Below are 10,051 nucleotides of genomic sequence, written 5' to 3'. Positions count from 1 at the left end.
ATTAATGTTATGGATATTCCCATATAAATATTAAGTAAGACTATTCCTAGGAGTATAAAAAAGCTGATTAGAGTCTCTAACACCACCAAGTTCTCTGTAGTAGATGTACAGTCGAGAAAATGCAAAGGACTTGTGCCTCAGTGTATTGTAGCACCCAAAGATGCATTTTTACATCCTGATCAGAAGAACAGGCAGGCAACTATCTGTTCAAAAATTTTCATGCATAAAACGAAAGCGCACTATTCTTTCTCTCCTTTTTTTTCCAGATTCAGAATTTCCAAGAATAGAGTTAGCACCTCAGCTTCAAGTCCTAGTTTGCTAAATATTACTTCTGAGACTTACCAACAACAGAACGCAGGATTTTTCTTTGCTGTATTATTAGTATATTCTTTCTTTTCAGGCCTATTCAGGAGCTGTCATCACCCAGGAGCAAAATCCTGCTATTTCACCCTTATAAAAACAGTGATTGTATCATGTCCTTTTCTGTCACAACAGGCAATATGATAGGCCATATTCAATCTGAAGAGTACGTATTGCTTTTGTTGTTGGTATTTATTCACAGATCTCTTTATCTATCATCCATACTTAGAGAGAATAAAATAAAAACAGTAATACATGTGCCACAAGAACTGTTTGAGACAAGAGTGACTAATATAATCTTTTTTTATTACTGCTTTCTTGGATACTTTAAGCAGAAGATCTGTGAAAGTAGTTCAGTAGTCCACTGAAAAATCTCAGTGGAATCTGTGAGCAGTGGATAAAGTACGATAATTAGACTCTTCCTACTGTGAACATTTTTAACATATTTTAACATATTTTGTTTGAAATTTCAACACAGCATAAACCAGGTGATGCATCTGAAAGAGTATTGAATGCAAATTTAATAATGCAGAAGATTCACAGATACAATCCATCTGCTTTTGCTGCTCTGCTTATGAAAAAATACCATAAATCTGTAGGAAGAGAAGGGGATGGTTATCTTGAATTATGATAGAAAGACAAAACAGCTAGAACACACTGCTAAGTTTGAACTTATGACTGTAAGTGCATTCAATTTAATGAAGTATAATTAACATACCTTTCATGCAATAAAAGTACTAACATGGAAAACATGTAGACTAATGTTAACATTGCTTTTGTTAAGGAAGATGAATATCATTATTTCTGATTCCGAGTTGAAGAAAATTAAATATAACAAATGCTGTGACTTGCCAAAAAAAATGCTTTGGGTTAGTTACAGGCATCTAGACTCTCATTTCAGAGGCCACAGATTCTTGCATAGATTAGTACATAAGCATTGCCCAAAATCAAGGTCTCCAAAGCTCTGCTACTAAGCTTATAAGCAGCAAAAGATGAAATTTTATAAACAAAGTTTACTACTAACCATATAGTTTCATTTTACTCTGAGTAAATACAGTACAGTATGGACTCCTCAGCAAATAACTTTTACTGTTTTTTTTTTTAATATTTCCAGTAAATCCAGGTTTTAGAAATCTGGAGGCCTCACCGATATTGATGGAATGTTCACATTTGGCTGTGATTACCAAGAAAACAACTGAGAATTCTAATTTTATCATGGGAGGTAACAGTGGAAGTAAGTGAGTAATATGCTGCCTCAAGTTGTGTGAAAGGAAGTCCCTGATGTTATTTCCGCATTGATTTGTCAGTTCTTACTAGCATTTTCCTGTCAAAAAGACTCTTCTGAAATGTGTGTAGTATGGATATGTGTATGTGAATACACCTGTGTGTACAGATACATTTAGAGCAGTGTGACATACTGCACTGTTTTCCAAGTTCTAATATGGTCTAGAAGCTATTTCAGCATTCACTTATTGTCATGGTTTGAGATAGCTCCAAAATCCAATTCCCTAGCTCCATCCTCCCTCCCACATCTCAACCTAATGTGAGATGGGTTATTTTCCAGACAAAACACACCAGACTCAAAGTGGGGGAAAGGGAATATATTACAATGACTATACAAATAAATACCATATCACATAATACACACGATCACAACTATCTCTACCATGACATATAGTATTTACAATGGATCAGATCTCTTCTCCCCTCCAAATAAAAGTCCAGGAGGGAAAGAAGGACAGATCCCTTCCAGTCTCTGAACAGCAGGATCTTCTACAGCAGCAGGTTTCTCCTCATCTCATGCATGCAGCAGCTGTGGCTGGCTTTCTGCCAGCACCCACGAGGGAGGTATCCAAGCCTCTCTCGGCCCCATCACCTCACAACCGAGGGGTCTTCCGTGGACTTCGTAACCCCAGACAAGGTCGTTTCACCACATCATATCATGAAGACACAGGGGGGTCTTCGTGACGGTCTGGTATCTCCAGGAGACTCAGCTCCTTGCAGGGCCTCTGTGCCCTGCCTCTCAGGCTGCCACCGTGGCAGACGTGCAAGGGGAGAGCCAAGGTCAACTCCCCCTGCATTCCATCTGGCCGTCCCGGTCCAGCTCCGGGACGCTCTGAGCTTCTTAGCTCCTCTCTCTCTCCGGTGCTGCATACTCCAAGGCTCCTCTAAAATAGGAGTCCATCTACTCCTCCTTTCTCGGAGGTCTCAAAGGAGTTTTGGGGGGCTGGTACAGTCTTACCCCCAGAACTCTCTCAGCTGCTGGTTCTCTCTCTCTCCCTTTCTAGGAGTCTTCTCTACGGTGTTGTATGTTGTTTCTGCTGCTCCTCCAGTTCAGGTTCTTATCAGTCCTGGCTCTCTGCCACCGTTTCTCTGGTCAGTCCCAACTGCTGCTCTGTGCCCATGGAGAAAACATCTCCCAGCATAACTACAGGCACCTAGCTCAGCTTTATGCTGTTCCAGATCCCCACAGGCCCCCCCGCTGGGGCCAAAGCCCCCCTGTGGGGCTCTGAGCCCCTTCCTCGTGGCTCTACAACATGGCCACCTCTCCTCAACAACAATCAAACTACAACCCATCTCTTCCGATCTGGTTGTGGAATGTTTACATTTCTGCAGGAGCGCCCATTGGGCAAAACTTCAAAACTTCCAGGGGTTTCCACCCCTTGGGGTCTACCACTTTCCTTAGCCTCCGGGGGAAAACAAAATTCAAACCACTACACTTATCTACTTCTGGAACAATATGGTTTGGATCAATGTGGTGGTATGTTGTAGTACCCTCAGCCAGCACTGGCATTAAGTGCACATTAGAAGCATATATATCATAAAATAAAAGAACTTAGATCACTACAACAGCATAAATTCTTGTGGGAAACTAGCTTTATTAGAAGAACAGGCTTCCAGGTCATTGGTTGCTTAGAGGATCACAGTAACACAGAGGAGAATCTTTCAAATCAATTGTGAAAGACAGGAGTATATTTTCAGCGTTCTCTGTTTTTCAATTGTAAGCAAATGTAGTTCTCAAGCAAAGTTACTCTAAACAGAGTAATTATCCCATGAAATTTGACCACTGTCCCTCTCCAAACTGAGCAAGGCAAATCAAGCTTAAAGTTCAGTGAATATTGTCCTGTCCCCATGTCAACTATCATTAACTGCTTCAATTGCCATTGTAAAATAACTCAGGTCCATTTTCTGTTTAAAAGATATGACAGTGGGGATTAGCCCATTGTTTCCAATTTCAGTATGCATCAGTCTGTACCATGCACTGATTTCAGAGTATAGACAAATAAAAGAATGTGTATGTCTTCAATAATACAAAGTAATAAATATAAAATAAAAGGAGAGGGATAGATCTAGTCCACAACAAAACAACATAATCTATTTAATAGTGAGCTGGAGCCCATACAATTAATAAAATGAAATGCTCTTTTCTCTGTTTATTTTAGTCACCACTTGACTTTTTGAAATGCGTTTTCAGATTTTTTTCTCTGACTCTTCTATGAAAGTATTCTTGTGATACTATTTGATAGCTATGGCTATATGTTCAGAAAATCCTACTTCTTTTGTGATGGAAAAAGGCAGAAAGTGTACTACAATCATTCCTGCTGCACAGAAATTTAGAAGATGCAGGTTTCAGGGATTTTGAAGGCAATTTTTTCCCAACTTTAAGTGTCACAACATTACTATAAAAAGTTCAGAGACTGTATATGTTAAAGAAAAAAACATCTACTTGGAGGAAAAAAGACTATTCCAGAGACCCATGAACTGATCTTTAATTACTTACTGATCTCAGAACAGGAATCAATGTAGGATCTTCAGCAAATGTTATGTGAATGTTCTTCTTTAATAAGAATAAAACCTATAAAAGAAAATGTATTTCAACATGCAGTCTTAATTTGATGCCTTTGTGAAGCATAGTTTATGTCAGAGAAAATGTACTACTGTTTTGTCTCGTTGACTAGTAGGAACCAGGCAGTATTTACAGCTCTTACTGACAAAAACATCAAACAGGAAAGTAATTTTGTCATTTTGTAAAGCTTGAAGGGAAAGGAAAACTGCTGGTAAAGCCTGTTATAAAGTAATCTAGAATGTGTACATCGATGAAAGTCCAGTATTATTTTTCGGTTCCTAACTACTGGGATTCCTGTATTCTTCCTCCCTGACCAATTTAATTTTCCTTGTTATTGACGTGGAGATTAATTTGAACTGGAATCATCAAAATGCAGACAGTCAGCAAAGACTCTTCTCTATCCTCTAAGTTGCCTGTGAGTGACTCACACGTCATGAGATAATGTTCATCAGAGGAGAAATTATGACATTTCTTTCCTTCTTTCGTTTGTTTAATATGTTTCAGTAACAGACCCCCAGAGGCAGCTCTATATGCAGGATTTTGTGTTACTGAGAAATGAAAGGAGGTAAAAAAGGGTTGTCTTCCAAAGGAAACTGTAGTTCGGGGCTGTAGACTAACCTCAGGCTTCTTCTCTAACCAAAAAAAACCCAAACAAAAACCAGCAACAACAAGAACAAAAAAACCCACCAAACCAACCAACCAAACAAAAAATCCCCCAATCAAACCCAACCAAATAAACCAAAATCCAAAATACCACTACCACCAAAAACTAACCAACCAAACAAAAAAAGAATAGCAGGACCAGTATGAAAGAAACAGCAAACTAACTTTTACATCAGTTAGTGCATTTAGTATGCTGGTTGGCATTTGATGCCTCAGAAGGATTATTTTTGTTACTCACAAAAAGTGCTTTCTGGACATATACAAAATATAGCTAAATCTTTAAATATTTTAGAACTATAGGTAAGACATAGCTTACAGTTCTATCTGTTATTCCTATAGTGGCCATTTCTGTAAATTCAGAATTCTTTTCCTGTGTTACACAGAAGAATGAAGTAAAGGAAAGAAATTTCATATTTGAAATTTCTGTATAAGCTTCCACAAGGATAGCATGTCAGAAGTCTTTATATGGATATATTTATCCAGGAGTATTTATATGGAAAAGATCAGCCAGAGAGAGGAATTATTGGTATGCATAAGTTATCTGGAGGCAGATACTGCATGTGGTAAAGCCTCTTGCATGCTTAAACATCTTACAGCAAACTGGTGTTTAATGCCTCTCTTTTTAATGTTCGTTTGTAACAGCAGTAAATTAATTTTAAGTTAAAATGAAGCACAGAGCAACTTCAGGCAGAGGTAATTCTCTTCAGTTGTATTTTCTTAACAAGCCCTTTGGTTGTCTTTCCAAGACAAGATTTTGTCTTTAAGTTATAGAGTCCGAGAACTGTTTATGTTGGAAAGACCTCTAAGATCCATTGAGTCTAACCATCAACCCAGCACTGTCAAGGCCACCACTTAACCATGTCCTTCAGTGCCCCATCTAAGGGTCTTCTAAATACCTTCAGTGATACTAACTCCACCATTCCCCTGGGAAGCCTGTTCCAGTGCTTGGCAACCCTTCTGGCAAAGAAATTTTTCTCAATGTCTAATCTAAACCTCCTCTGGCACAATTTGAGGCCATTTCATCTCATCCTGTCACCTGTCTTTTGGAAGCATAGACTGACCTCCACCTCGCTACAGTCTTCTCTCAGGAAGTTTTAGAGAGCAATGGAGTTCCCCGAAGTTCCATTTCCCCAGGCTAAATACTTACAGCTTCCTCAGTGACTCATGATCAGACTTGTGTTCCCAACCCTTCCTCAGCTCTGTTGTCCTTCTCTGGACTCTCTTCAGCACCTCAGTGTCTTTTGTGTCATGAGGGCCCAAAACTAGACACAGGATTCGAGGTGCAGCCCCATCAATGCCAAGTACAGGGGAACGATCACTGCCCTAGTCATGCAACACTAAATCATTGCTTTCCAGCTGCACAGTGGCTTCTAACTCCTTCTGTTTGTTGCCTATACTTTGTTCACTGCTGTGGATGGACCCCAATTAAGCCATTAATCCATCCACCCATGGGGACTGACGAGTAGGGAGTGTGTTTCAGGATCTTTCTTTATAACATTTGTAATAAAGGCTTATTTATTTAAGAATAATTCTACAAGGTGCTATTCTGAACAGACAGAACAGAATCTATCTTCCTTTTGCATTCTACTTACTGGCAGTCAAGGTAGACTAAATATAGAGCCCTTCCACTAAGAGGGAATTTTAATAAATACCTGATAATATGCACAAAGGTGTGCGAAATAAGAGTTTAAGTACTTATCACTGTCATCCACTGTAGAAACGTGGAGAAAAAGAGCAAGCAGAACAAGGAATGCCTAGCTGGGATTAGCTGTGGAGCCAGCGATATCTAGCATGAACATTTTGGACATCAAGAGAGCAGTGATAGAGAACAGAATTAGTCCAGAAGACTGAGCTATGGTTACTCCTAAGAGACCTTTTGCGATCACCTAGTATGATTTCTAACCCAGCAGAAGTTCTAGGTTTTCATTAATTAATTGTTGCTGAACAATGGCAATATGCCAGAAGAAACCAGGATTTAAATTTTACAGACAGACTTGATATTATGTGTTCAGTATCTGTGTTTATGAGCGTTTAAAAGTCTCTTGCTTTACATTTGGATAATAGTACCTTACTGAACCTTGCCTGCCAGGCTGAAAACTTTGTTTGCTACATTTATGCTAATTATTAAAATAAGTAGATGGAATTAATTTGGTGAATATTCTTCAGGTGTAGGAGACCTTGTAGAATTTGTGGGCATCTGAACTGGACATATTACTTCAAAATAAGTTGTACCCGTTATAACTTTCAAGCTCTTATACACAGTCCATGACACGACATCCAAAGTGCATTGACTTTTAGTCATAATGTTGACCAAAGTCTCATATTTATTTTTCTTGTATCTCCCAACTTTATTAAGGAACACTTCACACTAATTTAGAAGCCTATACTTCAAGTCAACAAAAATTACTTTCCTACTTCCTGATGCATCATTATTGAATATTGTTTGCTTATTTTCAGATTGCCAGGTAATCCAGATCTGCCAGTGTATTTTTCATTATTTAAATTTTCTCTTAGGAGCTTTTGTATATTGGTATAACTTTTCCTATAATAATTATTATAATAATTTTATATTTTCTTCTAAGGCACCAATAAAAATAGTGTTGGAGCAAGAATAAAAGCATATGAAACATGCCCACTTTGCAGTCATTACTAAGTTGTATTTGTGTTTTAAAATCTACCAGATTCAGTCTATTTAAGATTTAGTACCAGATTGATGTCTTTATGAAAACGCTGTCTGAAGCCTATTTTCTAGAAGCCTATTTTTTAATTTATAATTTATTTCTTTGGTAAGCAATCCTCAAAGATAACCTACATAACCAAAGTAGTAAGATATCAAACAAACCTAAAGGTCTCTGCTTTCACTGAAAAAAACCCACAAACTGACAAACATTTATAAGTTTTAACTGGATTGTCTGTCTTTTCTTTTTTTCTGAGTTGAGTTTTGTGTTAGCTCAGTATTTTGGTGAGGGCTGTTTTCACACCTAGAAATCTGTACTTGAGTATTTTTGGTTATTTTTCCCTCCCTCTGAGACTACTCCAGTGTTCTATGATTTATCAATGATCCAGCTAAACAGATTTTGTAAACTTCCTTAGAATCTGCTGCTTAACATTCATACAAACTCTTATTAGTTTTCAGAGCATTGCTATAGCTACTTTTCACTTCATAAACAACAAACCCATAGTTGTTAGATCTACCTTTTTCTGAGATGATCTCACTAAGGTATCATCGAAAGCTCTTTTGTTTCTTATGTACTTTCCAGAAAGAAGATATTCTCTCATTCCCAGATGCCAATTTAATCTTTGAAATTTTATTTCCCTTGTCAATTTACAAAAGCTTTACCTTCTAATTTATATTAATGACCAACAATCTCCTTTTACTTTCAAGAGCAATAAATTCCTTTTATGTTTTAGGAATTATTTCTCTTTGCTCTGCCTGTGAATACTTGTCTCCAATAGACAACTTGAAAAGCAGTCTGATTTTTTCCATCGATAATAGGCTGCTGTATGAGATATTAAAGCTGGGACTGTAACTCACTGGAACGCAAATAAGGAAATATTCTAATTTATATATGTATGTATCTGATTGATTTCTTTACTACAGCTAGGAAAAGTGTGAAAAAACATACATTAATAGCCATGTGTATGTAAGATTAAAACTGTATTAATCCATATTCATGCAAACTAAACAATGAGGTTATTTTTTACATATAAATTGCCAAATAGATTATCTCACTACTATTGACGTAACATACACTTCCATGAATAAGGCCTCCAAAGTAAGCATCTTTTTTCTCCAGAATATTGCAATTACCCATAAAAAAAGAATCCATTACTCTCAACTCTATTTATAACCGTTTTATAAGACAATGATGCATGCAGGCAGCAAAAGAGCTCTGAAAACACAGAGAACCCAACAACTTAAAACCAACATCTGTACTGATCCTGAAAATCTGCAGGAATTACATTCACATTCCAATGCACTAGTGCTGACTACCTACATCTCTACTGATAAACAGGCAGATGCCTCTCTGAGTGTCTACGGTACCTAAGACCACAAAGATAGTCTTCCAAAAGCTGCAGGACAGCAAAATGATAGAAACCTATGCATAAGGCGTGGATAGTGAAAAGCCATTCTGGTTAATAAGGCTATTTAATAGTCTGAAAACTGCAGAGGTGTATGATCCTGGAATCTAAAATATATATATATATCATATACCTTATATATCATGTAAGATATATGATATGTATTTTATATATCATATATATATATATCATCAGTTAGAGAACAAAAACAATAATTACTGCATCTTCAGTTCCTTTATTCATTTCAGTCTTGTCTCCTTCCTTCAAAGAACTCTTCTTGACTGCCTAGTCAGTTTTATCCCAGAAGGGGATCACAGAACAGCCTGGGTTGGAAGGGACTTTAAGGATCATCTAATACCAACCCCCTGCCATGGTGAGGGACACCTTTTACTACAGCGGGTTGCTCAGAGCCCCATCCAACCAAGCCTTGATGTTACGACCCGCCCCAGGGAAAGGGGAGGGGTGGTAACCTAGCTTTTTATCAATAATTACCTTGGGGTGGATTAGAGTGAAATGACACTGAATAATCGGTGTCTGAAAACATATATTGATAAGGTTTATTTTAACAATTTTGTATCAACAGGTATGCTAGCATTTTGGGTGCTGTCATATAACAATGTGACATAGAGATAACCTTTGGGGGGGGGGGAAATGCATAGGGGACAGAAAGACAGGATAAGAGTAAGGAAGAGTAAGAGAAAGAAAAGCTGAGAGTGGACAGATGTGTACAGTCACCACCCACGGGGTCCAGCAATGAAACTTAGTAGTTGCAGCTTCCATGTCTGCCAGTTGAAGTGGTGGCCTTGATCTGCTGGGGGCGAAGGAGGGAAGCCCCCACACTCCAAGAAGTTATGAGTTATTATATCCATGGTCAGTGTCACGCGTCATGCCTCGAATCTCCAGCCTCTCCCTGGGCTTGTGCAGAGTTGTTTTTTTTTATGTGTCTGGCTTGGTTCCCGCCTTTCAAGATTAGCAGAGGGAGGGATGGGCCCAACTGCCCATCCGAGGTATAATGCAATCACTGAAGGGAGGGATGGGCCCAACTGCCCATCAGAGGAAAAGTCAAAATCCTGCAAGAGTCTCCTAGAATGCATAGAT

At 38.2% G+C, this 10,051-nt stretch overlaps 1 long non-coding RNA gene across 1 annotated transcript; it reads right to left on the bottom strand.

The window, feature by feature from the left end:
* Positions 1–645: 645 nt before the first annotated feature.
* LOC135406554 (uncharacterized) lies at positions 646–9,846 on the bottom strand. The gene is made up of 3 exons (XR_010426335.1): positions 9,696–9,846; positions 4,142–4,216; positions 646–744 (listed from the first exon to the last, which is right to left on the bottom strand). It is a non-coding gene; the product is annotated as an uncharacterized LOC135406554 (long non-coding RNA).
* Positions 9,847–10,051: the final 205 nt, after the last annotated feature.

This window comes from Pseudopipra pipra, chromosome Z (genome assembly GCF_036250125.1).
Source record: "Pseudopipra pipra isolate bDixPip1 chromosome Z, bDixPip1.hap1, whole genome shotgun sequence".
Classification (NCBI taxonomy): domain Eukaryota; kingdom Metazoa; phylum Chordata; class Aves; order Passeriformes; family Pipridae; genus Pseudopipra; species Pseudopipra pipra.
Note: the sequence above shows the minus strand (reverse complement) of the source record. Positions and strands in the feature narration are given on the sequence as shown.